The sequence below is a fragment of the Cupressus sempervirens genome, chromosome 3 (assembly GCF_028749045.1).
Source record: "Cupressus sempervirens isolate cs-2001-9-10 chromosome 3, ASM2874904v1, whole genome shotgun sequence".
Lineage (NCBI taxonomy): Eukaryota > Viridiplantae > Streptophyta > Pinopsida > Cupressales > Cupressaceae > Cupressus > Cupressus sempervirens.
Window position 1 is genome coordinate 647,257,261 of NC_143120.1, and position 13,945 is coordinate 647,271,205.

Here is a 13,945-nt window from a genome sequence, read left to right on the forward strand (position 1 = left end):
AATTTGGGAAGATTAACAAAAAAACAATGATTCATTTTCTAACATGTGGCTGGGCAAAATTCGATCAATTTTTCTCAAGAAAGGTTGTGGTCTATTATAATCCAAAACGACGCTAAAAGGGATTTGTAGTAAAGTGTTTTATTACAAATTAAACCTTATGCACATATAAAAGTGTAAGAGAAAAAGAAAGGGGAAGTAGAAAAGATTTCCAAGAATCAGTTATAGAAATTGAATAGTTTGCCACCCAATCTTATAAATGGTGAAAGCATTAAACAAAAAGGGGTTCCATTCTTCTTTCTTAAAAAATTGTAGACTGTGCGCTCTTGGAGGGGAGGGGATTTTGCAAAATTGTTTCATTTTTTTAAGAGACTGTGAGAGGCAAAGCATGGGCACATTTTCTTTTTCAGAACTGTGTCTGTGATGGAGATAAAATTTTGGTGATTGATGTAATATTGTAGAAAAAGTTTCTATTTTCTTTGATTGATGGTTAGATTGTAATGTGTAAAAGAGTCTTTGTGGTCTTTTATAGTCACGGAAGGGACACTAGAGGATAAACACATTAAACTTTGATTATAATGTATTTTTCCTTCCATTAATAACGAACTTTGTGTCATTTTCAATTTTTTCTGAAGTTACATTATGATATCATTGTTTCTTTATTACATTATCATTTCAAAATATCCTTCAAAGCTTTGATTTTAACTCCCTCAAGAAGATGGAAGATAAGGTTTCATTTTCATTACACAATGCAACATCCAAAAAATGAACTTTGTGTCATCTGCTGTTCTTTATTTTCTTTTCCTTTCAGTCATTAAGGTTTACGCATCTACGTTGTATTTACGGATAGATGCTTGATATCCTTTTGTGCTTTTTGGTTAAAAGAATCCACAATTAATTCATTGAATATCTCACACGAGGAGCTGTACCCGATTAAATTTAGAGGAAGATTATCAATCCCGTGAAAATCTATCCAACTGTTGGTGTTGATTTGTCCTTTCACTTGGGCATTCAGGGTCAGATTTGCATGCATTTTCTCGAAGGACAATTTGTTCATTAACAAGCCCATACAATTTGATGATCTTCTTACGGAAAGATGTTGTATGGCTTAAATATCTTCAACAAACCAATTCAAACCAACTCTCGGTGGTTATGAGTGTTGGGAAGTTTAAAAAAAAATTCATGACAACTTTTGGGTAGTCTATCTTTAATGAGTTTTGTGCTTTAAAAAATATTTAAGCTTCATATTTGTATTGATGTTGTTGTTACTTTTAGAAATGAAATTAATTAGTTTTTAAGCTTTCTACAAGATGTTGTAGTAGGGAAAGATGTGAAGACATTCCTTGTGGTATTTTTCTTTTCTTATATAATGTTCTTTCCTACAATCTTATATCATATTAATCCATTAAAATTTGAATAATGTGGATTCCAAAATACAATTTTTGAACTCTGCAAGTTGCAAGAGGTTTGTTAATTTCTTCTATAATTAGCAATTATTGCAACATTTTAACAATACTTTACATAGGTAAGTTATTAAGAGTTCTCCCTGAGTTTCTTTTTACATCATTATGAATAGTTTGTTTCATTTGTTTTGAGTTGGATTTGTAGTTGGTCTATCTAGAAAGAGAAACAATATGATTTTGAAATATAGAAAGATGCCAATGGTGTTTTTTAGGCCATTATTGATAAAATCAAGGAAAATATGATGATTTTGCATCCTCTTAGTCATGGTTTTCCTTTCAAGTCCTTAGATTGGGATATCACTAAAAAATAGAACCTTGTGGAGTGTCATAATAATTACAAAAATTTCATGGCTAAAATAAGAAGAAATATAAAATACCCCCCTAACCCTTTGTTATTGGTTGTTAATCATATGATTGACAATGATGTGGTGGCATCTCATATTTGTGTAGTCTAGTGATTTGGTTTTGGATATTGAGAAATAGTTGTTACAATATGACATTTATTATCAGTGTGTTGAGAAGGAAATGGATAAGAAGTATAACATTGTATTATAGGTATGGTCTCTTGCTATTGGTCAGATTGAAACATGTATGGAGGAAATTAATATCTTCTACAAATATTGTCTATAGTGGCATGCCATGTAGTAGCCAATTTTTAATTACAGTATGAGTAGATCAAGAATGATCTTAGTGATATCGATAAAACCTATGAAATTATCAATTATTTGAATGGTGTGTACAAGAAAAGAGTCAGTGAGCTATAGATTGAGTTTCTACCTGAATAGCAACAGAGGTTATTGACATTTCAGTCAAGTTTTCTATTAGTGACACACACTTATTTAGATTCTATATAGCTACTGCTCATTGAAAAATTTACAATATTTGCCATGTAATTCAGTAGCCACCGAGTTCTACAATTTCTATCGAGTCTTTTGGACTAATCCTAGTGGTTATCAAGCAAATTCAATTAGTGTGAAGTCTAGCAGTTCAAACCATGCATTTCATTAAACATTAAGTTTATCAGTGGTTATCGAGCATTGTAGTGTGTACCAAGTTTGCAGTTCATGTGATACGAAGCCAGTGTTAACCGAGCTACTTTATGCTAACCAAGTGATTCAGTGTTTGCCAAGTTGTATAATATCTATCGAGTCACTAGTGCATACCAAGTTCAAGACTACTTGAAAGTGATCAGTATGGACTAAGCTTCTACATATACCAAGTGCATGATGATGTTGAACATTGAAAGTGGATGTCGAGTATTAGAACTTCACCGAGTCAGTCTTCAAAACCCAAGTATCTTCATGTGAGCTAACTTTGTAATTGTGTTAACTTGTATCATGGCAAACTTTGATATTTTATAATTTGGAGTGGTATATATATGTAATGTATTATAACATATCAGTGTGTGAGCATATGTATTGTAATGTGAATGTGGATGCAAAAAGTTCAAGTTATGAATGCAACAGATAAAGAGAAAATTGAAAAGGCCATAATAGTATAAGGAGCAGTAGAGACATATCTATCACATAAAGGTGATTAGTACACTAAGGAATCTCTTTCAGAAAACTCAGTTGCAAGTCAGAGATCTATTTCTTCATTCTAACAAGTGAACCAATCGAAATCCTTTAACAAGGTAGACCTAACAGTCTTTTATAAATCTCTTTATTGAGTGCATACTTCATTGTATGTTTTTAAATCCTCTCACAATTTGGATCTAGTAGTCCTATTTTCTCTTAATAGGGAAGATCATCAGAAGTGATCAATATAAGCCTTATCAGGCCAACTTTATGCTATAGTACTAAATTTTTTGGGTATGATCCCCACCCCAATTTTACTTTCTATTTGGAAGGTTTTTGAGTCACCAAACCTTTGTGTTCAAGTGTTATGGATGCTTTCATGTTTTTAGTTTCTGATGCATGCAATTAGATTAGATGTGATGAATTAAGTGCTAATTGATTCATTGGATTAAGAATTAAAATTTTTAAAGTTTTAGAAGTTATTGATTCACCCCTCCCCTCTCAGTAACTTAACGTAGTCTTGAATATTTCCAACAATTGGTATCAGATCTTTGTGGTTCTCAAGAGAAAGTTTAACAAGATTGAGCAAAGATCAATGATATGGAGATATTCAAACTTGACAAAGCTATTGACAATGAAAAGTTGGATCTGGAAATGGCCATTTCACAACTCAAGAAAGCTAAGGAGCAACTTTCCCAATCCCTAAAAAGAAGAAAGGAACTTGCAAATCAAATGAATGATCATCTTTACATTGAAGAAAGAATTGAAGATTTTCACCCTTCAAGCAACTCAGATGAAGCAAATGGTGCAATCAAAGAACTCCTAGAGAAGAACGGTTCCCTGCAAGAAGTAAGAAAGCTAAAAAGAGAACATGAAATTCAGTTAGTAAGGTTATGTGAAGTCTTGGAACAAAGAAACAAGATAAAAAAAGAGATGGATGGAAGGAACAATGAAGTCTAGAACCAATCCCTTCAGCAAGAAGACCTTATTGACCAGTTCTCCAATGCAAATTAAGAAATCATGAGCCTAAGATTTGAAAATGAAAGAATGAGGAATGATCTAAATTCTGAAAGGCAAATCAATGAAAGAATAAAAAATGATCTAAGATCTAAAAGATAATTTAATGAAAGATTGAGGAATGACCTAAACTTTGAGAAGCAAATCAATGAGAGAATGATGAAATCTCAAGCAAACATGGATCAACTGAATGAGCAAAACCTTTATAGGCAAAAAGGAAAAGCAAGAATTGGATACAAAGAAGAAGGTGAATCCTCCAAACAAGGTGCTCAAAAGAATCAAAGACCTACTTGAAATTACTGTGTTAAGATAGGTCATACATCAAACAAATGTTAGAGTAATGGGAAAAAAAAATTGAATGGAAAATGCTACAATTGCAATCAGCATGGTCACAGGGCTACTTAATGCTAAGAGAAACCAAGATTTGAAGGCAACTATCATAAATGTAAGAAACATGGACACAAGGCATCTAAATGCAAAATAAAGACATTGAATCCTATATCTAACAAATTGTGAAAGCAATATTTGGTTAGGACTACAATACCTAGTGTAGATGTCATTGTTGTGGAAAATTTGGACACATTGGTATGAATTGTGTTAAACATCATATGAGTAAAAGGGATACCACTAAAAGATGTTTCATTTGTACATAACTTGGTCATCTTGCCAAGAATTGTATGAATACTGGTAGAATTGAAGATGAGAAGAAAGAAAAAACTGATAACATTTGAAAGTAGATGAGACAACAATGGATTCCTAAGTCTATCGAGGATACTGGTTTGGAAATGATGGTCAAGTTACTTAAGAATTGGGTGACTCTACCATTTCTAATTAAGTTCTCAAGAAAGAACTTGAACCAGGCTATCAAAGAAGATATCTGAATCAGTTCTAGTTGAAAGGTGACAAAGATCCAAATATGTATACAAGATACAAAGGGGTCACTAAGCAAGATTAGTATCAGATTCATTTCTTACTGTGAATTTTCAAGTGCTATTGTGAAGAGCTATTTTCAGTGCGATCAAAGAGACTTGAGTGAATTTCTTGCAAAATATTTTTGAAGTTCTCTCAAGCTATCGAGTGAAAATGGCATCTAGTAGCAACAAGGTCAAGAAAGGGTTTGACATGTTGGTTTGAGGATTTGAATGAAAAGCATCAGATTTCAAGCTCACGCCCATAGTTACTAAAACCCTAGACCCAAGTAGAGCTCAATCCCAAATCCCTCCCAAGGTACTTCTTGTTAATGACATTCATACTCATTTTAAATATGCTATTCAAGATATTCGTACTCTAGAGATGGATGATGCCCTAAGATAGTTATGTGTTGATGGAACCCTAAAACTTGAGCATCAACATCTAGAAGCAAAAGGGTTGACACATATTCCCCATATGTCCTGAGAATTTCAAATCAAATGGATTAGGTTTATCCTTAGCCAAGTGCATGACAGATAGTTGTGGTTAGAGCAACCAATTTAGATAAAAAAGAAGATGATTCATTGAATAACTGGCCTCCCCATGCTAGCCAAAGCCAAAATGATGAAAACCCTAGGTCAGGTAGAGTTGGAAAAGAACACCCTAGCTGAATGGGATGGAAGAGGTATGAAAATAAGTAGTGTTATAGATGTAGAATTGAAATTTGGAATTCATGTTATTGTGCATAAGATATATAGTTCAAGTTGACTTAATAATGTGTCATGTGAAGCTATGGATTTGGCATATAAAGTGGTTAAGAACAACTTATCATATGACCTTGCCAACCTATTGTTGAGACAATTCAATAAAAACATGGAAAGTATTAGAATATCAAAGAACAACCCATGAAAATTTGGTTCATTGTTAACTTGCCTATTCTTTTATGTGTAGAAGTTCTTCCCTTCTAAGGGCACTATAGTCTGGAGAAAAGATGTGTTTGTGCTTTACCAAATAAATGAATATATTGCAGAAATGGGTGAGAACTATGGCAGCATCATGGACAACTACTTCAATTTATTCAAAGAGAAAATGAAAAATAGGTTTAGGATTCCAAAGGAGTTAGTTGAAGACTACAAGGATGATGTATGCTTCATGGTGGACAGTGATAAGGTATATTTCCAAGCAGTTAAGCCTAGAGTTGCGTGGGTGAAACCTCTTGGCTATGAGGTAAATATTAATGAGACAAAGGATATCATTGAAGCCCTTGTCAATGAACTTTTTGATCTCAAGGCCCCTTATTTTGGAACTTATGATGAAGCTAAGTCCAGAATAAAGCTAGAAATAAAGCTCCTACAAGCGGTTAACAAAAGGAAGAGAAGGATAAAAAAGTTGAAATCCAGTGCACTTCTCTTGGTAACTAAGGGAAAAGGTGAGGATGTGGAAGAAGCAAAGGATGAGGAAGAATTTGAGAAAGAAGAAGAACATTTGAAGAAAAAGGGCAAGGTGATCATCACCAAGCCTACAAATTCATCCACTGCAGTCCTCACAAGGAGGTCACGAAAGAAAGGAAGTGATATTGTATTCAGCAGACCTCCACCCACCTTCCAAGACAGGTTGAAGCAATTGGAAGGAGTAGGAATAACAAACTTTAAATCATTGAAATATGATATTATGACTGAGGCTAAGCAGAAGCAAGTTGAAGACCTGGTGCTAAACAAAATGGGTAAGTGGAAGTACTTACTAGACTTGATCACTTCTAAAGTCTCCAGTGAATTACTAGAGAAGATAATGCCAAGATGGGATTTTTCTATGCAAACAATCAAATACATATATGCATGAACCCTAAGGAAATTACCACCAAGCATATCATATGCTGAGGTGAAAGAGTCATTAAAGAAAAATGAAGAAAAATTGACTCTAAGGTTTAATACTTGTTTGGTTTTGATTAAAGACATTGAGCATGTTGTTAGAAATGCTACAAAAACTTGGAAAAATATTTAGTGTCTTCATAAACCAAGCGAATTTCCAGTTGAAGTAAAGGATGGTGATGAAGAAGAATATAGGGAGAAAGATGAGGAATAAATTTTTGAAGAAGTGACTCACTTTGATAATGAAGAAGATGAGGAGGATCAAGGTCTAGAAGCTTCTGAGGAAGAAAAGAAAAATGATGAGGAGACTGATCCAGTCAAGATAGCTGCAAATTTTATTGTCTCATTTCCTCACTCCCTGAGCAAACCATTGACCACATCAAGTATGGAGACAACTTCAACAAGTTTGGTTGTGACTACTACTGATACATCAAATGTCCAATCACTCTTTGCCCCAACTCAACTCAGCATATCATTGATAGAAGTGACTTCCACTTCATCCACCAAGCTGTAGACCCCTACTTCAACTACCGAGTTGAGTTCTTCACTCTTCACTTCTCCAATTTTGACTTCTTCAGTTTTAAAAACATCAGTGGTAAGCTCTCCAGTTTTGTCTACTTTGATTTTGGATTCTACAATTTTGACTTCATCAATTTTGGATTCTTCAAGTATTCCTATAAATATTCCATCAGATAGTACAGTATCAATTTTAATTGCAAGTCGAAGTATATCTACTATTGTTTCCATTCTAGGTACAAAAGCAATAAGTGCAAGGATAACTAAGCCTAAGGTTCAACCAAGTACAAAATTTTTGGGGAAAGGAAAGGAGATAGAGGAAGACATAGATTTAGATGAGGAAATAGTAATTCCCAAATGAGATATTTACAATCATTCTATAGACCAAATGCACACATTTGGTGAACTCCTCCAGAAAAAGGCTAAATAGGAAATATTAAGAGAGGAGAGAGACAAAGAGTATAATATAGTAGATGATGCCAAGAGTATTTTGACTGAGGCAATAAGAATTGAGGTTGGTTCCTCTCAACCTATTTTCTATCAGCTAGGAGAAGTGGTCCAAAAATTCAATGAGAACACCGAAGGTCAAGATTAGCTAGTTGAAAAGGGTGAAAAGAAATTTAATAATAAAGTGTTGGAGCACATTGCTCAGCAAATAATCATTTATCAAGTTGAGCTTTCTACAATTTTGGTCAATCTTGAGGCGTCCTATTTAAATGTGTCATCACTTTTTGGGAAACTATGTGACATCACTAAGTATACAAAGGAAGTAAAGGAAAAATTGTCCAAAATTGATATAGATCTTAAAGCAAGTGCTCAATAGCTGCAACTTGACCCTAGTTCAAGCTCTACAAATTTCAAGAAGATCAGATTTTTGTCAGACATGCAAGCTAAATTTCTAAGAGAAGAAGCAAGGATCCACTCAACATTGATTGACATACAAAATATGATCCTTCCAATCATGGATGCTATGCAGAAACATATTGTATATTCAAAAAATCTGATCCATGATAACAACTTCTCTTTTGTGGATCACATGATTGAACTATTAGTAGAGGTACAAATTGAAATTCATACATGCAAGGTCTTGCAAGAAAATCAGGATAAAACCTTGGGAATCATTCTCAAGGTACGTTCTAAGTCCTTGTCCCATTTTGGTGTGTCTATGTAAATAAGCTAGAATAAATCTTTAGTATTACTATAAAAAAGGGGGAGAAAAGTTATATTGAAGAATGTTATATGTATATGGGAGATATGGGAGAAAATTTATAAGTTAAGAGGAAGCAAGACATGTACATAGAGAGACACATAGTATGGGGGAGAAATATGCTATGGTGAAGAACTTGTATCAGTAAGACATGTTGTATATAGAAAAAGATGTATAGTATACTATATATACTTTCAAAGATCAATTTTGAAAAATCTAAAAAATATACTGAGCTAGCATCATGTGGTGATGAATACACGGTATTAAGTTTTGGGCTAATAAGTGTTCTTTTTACAAATGCCAAATGTGTAGATTGTTGAAATATCAGTCAAGTTTGTTATTAGTGACACAAACTTATTCAAATTCTATATAGCTACTGAGCTCATTGAATAGTTTACAGTGTTTTCCATGTAATTTAGTAGCCATTGAGTTCTACAACTGCTACCAAATCTTTTGGACTAATCCCAGTGGTTACCAAGAAGATGCAGTTAGTGTGAAGTCTAGTAGTTCAAACTATGCATTCAGTATACATTGAGTTTATCAATGGTTATCGAGAATTACAATGTCTACTGAGTTCATAGTTCATGTGATGCGAAGCCAATGTTAACTGAGCTACTTTATGCTAACCAAGTGATTCACTGTTTGCCCAGTTGCATAATATCTACCGAGTCACCAGTGCAAACCAAGTTCAATACTACTTGAAAGTGATTAGTATGGATTGAGCTTCTACATCTACCAAGTGCATGATGATGCCAAGCATTGATAGTGGATGTCAAGTATGAGAACCTCACCAAGTCAGTCTTCAAAACCCGAGTATCTTCATGTGGGCTGACTTTGTAATATTTGTGTTAACTTATATCATGGCCCACTTTGATATTTTATAATCTAGATTAGTATATATATGCAATATATTGTACCATATCATTATGTGAGCATGTGTATTATAATGTGAATATGGATGTGAAAAGTTCAAGTTATGAATGCAATAGATAAAGAGCAAATTGAAAAGGCCATAATAGTATAAGGAGTAGTAGAGACATATCTATCACATAAAGGTGATTAGTACACTAAGGAATCTCTTTTAGAAAACTTAGTTGCAAGTCAGAGATCTACTGCTTCATCCTAACAAGTGAGCCAGTCAAAATCCTTTAACAAGGCAGATCTAACAGTCTTTTATAAATCTATTTACTCAGTGCATACTTCATTTTATATTTGTAAATCCTCTCACAAGGTGGACCTAGTAGTCCTATTTGCTCCTAATAGGGTAGATCATCAATAGTGATCAATGTAAGCCTTAATAGGCCAACTATAAGTTGCAGTACTAAAGTTTGTGGGTATCATCCCTACCCTAGTTTTACTCTCTATTTGGAAGGTTTTTGGGTCACCAAATCTTTGTGTTCAAGTGCTATAGATGCTTTCATATTTTTAGTTTCTCATGCATGCAATTAGATCAGGTGTGATGAATTAAGTGCTAATTAACTCATTGGATTAAGAATTGAAATTGTTAATGTTTTAGAAGTTACTGATTCAACCCTCCTATAACGCCTTGCCAAGGGATCCAAAAGAATTAACCTAAAATTTTACAAAGTTTGCCAAACAATTTTTTTATAAAATCATGAAAGATAAACCATTCACATCAAACATGTATAGTAGCATAAACAATAACATACAATCAATTATAAGCATACATAATAGGTTACATTCCTAAAGGATCCCAAGTTACGTTTAAACTAATTAACACTAAGTCTAACAACTACCACATCCACATAATAGAAAGTCCAATGTCCATAATATACATTTGTTTCGAATGCCTCATGGCAATTAAATTCGGAATGCTCAATCATCCACTGTACATATCACAGGGTAAGAAAAGCTTAAAGAATATACATATGTAAAAATAAAGATACATCATCATCCTAAACTAATCCATGATGCAAGTGCAGTAAGTAAGCAAAACCACATGTCATACATGATACATCATCATAGAAGATATAAACATCCATCATAAAAGATATCCATATATCACAAACATAACTAAGTGCACGGTTCCTCCCAACCATAAATAGAATCATTAGACCATCGTGGGCCCTAGCCATCGCTCTGTGCATAAAATTCCAAGTCACCGAAGAGATCATCGGTATTATCATAGTAGGAATGTCACTCCTAAAACATACTACATCATATGTAGAAAGAAATCTAATCATGCAAAATAAAGCATAAGACAAGCAAATAACATCATCTATCATATGCTAATCATCAATATAAGGATATGTGTCCACCATCTTAATCCATGAACAGAATGAAGATAGATGCCAACAAAGAATACATCAGCCACGGTGTCTCAGACAGATCTCAAATGGTAGGAGTGAAAAAGCACTACCACCCGACCACGTGGAACCTAAATAGTCCACTCCCACTACATTGAGGAGATAATCTCAAGTTCTAAATAGGTTATCAATTCACATAGCACAAATACTCTCTAAGTCCAAGAATCCTAAAAGTATGCTATCTCAAAGGTTCCAACACACAGATTGACATCTACACCCAGAGGCACAACAAAGACATGTAGGAAATCTACTATGCAAGTGGGACAGTGTCATCGCACAGATCACACTAGAGTTACCTTGGTAGTCTCTCAATAGACCGTGGCCCCCTAGTGATCCCTATGCGGCCACTAGTATCCTCTCATACTGACGAGGCATACTACAGAATGCAAGGTTGCAACCACGTATTCTCTCTACTCCCATCCTAGTCTGTACTAGCACTTGAGGCATGGGTGAGAACATACAATCATCTTATTAGCTTCATTTTAATCCCCATTTAGAGTAAATGTTTTCACTTATTAAAACAACTTACAATGAGTTACCCTACCAGCCACTTAGGGCCGCAGCCCCCATTGCAAGCCACTTACTGACACTACAAGTAGATAACCTACCCTAAGCTTAAGAAATCAGAAATCAAACAATCACCTTAGTCCTATATAAGTGACTACAAAAATACTAAAAGATAATCCACAATAAGAACATCTAATATCCACAATATCAAAGATAATCGCAATATCCATTGGTCCTCATCGAGCAACTGTATAAATCTCAATATCCATATAAATGATAAATCACCATATTCAATGGTTCTCAATGAGCAACCAAAAAGGAAACTCAAAGAAAATAATACTGATCAAAAACTCCAAAATGCTCAAGTCAAAACATGTCACAACATGACAACATCAAGAAATAAATCAACACTTCAGTCTCATCATGGCGACTAGAAAATAATCCAAGGATAACTGATTGATGACTAAAAAATGGTTAAGTCAAGTGTCTCAAATACATACACCTCAGCTTCACACAAGAAGACTGGAAAGCAATAACAATCAGTAAAAACGTCTCATAGAGCATGCCATCACATTACCATGGTTGGGTTTTAAAAAGATCGAGATCAAATAACATCAACATGCCATCACATTCGCATAACTCCCAAGCCTTTGGTAGACGTCGTATAACTGGTCAACCATCTAGGACCACCCAACCCCAAACATAGCTATCATAGAGAACAAGATAGAAACTCATGCCTTGATTTGCTTTAGACATCACATGGTGACACTAAGTATAAGGTTTCAGTTTTGGTTTTAGGTATATCTCAAGTGTATAAGATTTATCGTTTGGCCTACAAGTCAACACGTTTGTTTCCCCAATAGCATTATCCTACCATTATTTAAAATAATATTCTAAGAATAACTGAAGGATAAATATTTACTCATTAAACTAATCTTCATTGACCCTTAATTAAATTATTTGCTTTATTTTGCTAAGATCCATGTTACTAATTGAATAACTCTTCCTTAATGTTTTTGATAAGGTAAACAGGTTTTAAGGGGTCCTGAAACCCATAAGTTTAACAACAAGAAAGGCTGAAAATAAGCGAAAAAATGCCCAGCCAAAACATAAGCCTTACGGCTGAAAATAAGCCCAAAGGCCTAGCTCGAAACAACTGCCCACTAAAAAGGCCAGAGAACCAACCAGAAAAACAGAGACCAGACAAAAAGTCAAAGCTAGGAGAAACAAAAACCAAAGGACAGAGACCCAACCTAGCAGACTACTTCTCCATCTCAAGCATGGTCTGGGCAGCTTCGGCGCACTCTTGTTGCTCTTCTGCCTTATGATCCTAGGCATTCGTCAAATCCTGCTCCATAGTGCTGTCCTTGGCTTTATCCACATCCAGCCTATCTTTGTCTCTGTTCTGTTTATCATCTTCCTCCATCTGGTTCCTGTCTTTGAGATTTTCCAAGAGAGAGAGGATGTTTTCGTTGATCGAAACGAGGAGGGAGATCATTTGACTTGCCAGGTTGTGATTGTAGTTCTCAATATTTTTTACTCTCCTCTCCATCAGAGTCTCCCAGCTGTTCCGGTCGCCTTGGCTTTCTGCACCTGTCTTGCTCTTGATTTTTTCCATTTGGGAAACCCTATCTCTGACATCCTCAAGCTCATGGAAAAGCCATTTAATTGATCTGAAGTTGTCGATCATGCTATTGCGGGCATTGTTCAACAGATTCATGCCCGTTTCTCTTGCATTATCAGAAATAGCCACCATAGCCGGGTTAATTAGCTCATTGAGTCTAGGCTTCTCGAGGTTGTCCACCAGGAGTTGGGGGTTCATCGCCTCTCTGTAGATTCCCACAGTGGCCGTTCTCACATTGAATTTGAGCCGTCCTTCCCAAGATTTTATCTTGGTCGATAAGCAACTTTTCCTCCGCTGGAAAATCTTTTTCGGCATGCCAGGTTAGATTATTGGTGGCGTTAACCCCTTTATTAGCAAACCAATCAGCGACTGGGTTTGCCTCTCTGTAAACATGAGTGACGTGGACCTTATCGAACTTTGTGAGAGTGGCGCAAGTCTCAGCAATTATGTTCGCAATCGTCCACGAGGGAGGGGAAATACCATTAATGGTATTAATAATGTTTTTGGAGTCCCCCTCAAGCCAGAGTTTAGTAATCCCGACTTCAAAAGCCAACTTGACCAACTTACTCGCAGCTCTTGCTTCAGCCAGATGAATAGTCTGGATTCCCAGCGGGGAAGAAAAGGAAGCTATTCCCTCCCCATAGCTATTTCTTATGATTCCACCGCAACCTGAAGGGCCTGGGTTACCCTTTGAAGCCCCATCAAAGTTGGCTTTTGACCAACCATCTGGGGGGAGAAGCCAGCTAGCATCCTGCCTTTTGAGGTTCCTGTCTTTTTCTTTGGCTATCTTTCTGTCCCCTTCTTCTTCTTCTTCCTCCTTCAGCACTTGGAGATTTTCCTTTATATTCTTCGAGACCTTCCTGCCAAGGATTATAGCCGGCTCCTCTCTGTCTCTAAATATTCTATTATTCCTTTCCTTCCAAATTCCCCAGCAAAAATGGGGTAAAATCCAGTCCGAGTGATCCTGCCGACCAGCAATCTTACAAAGACCTT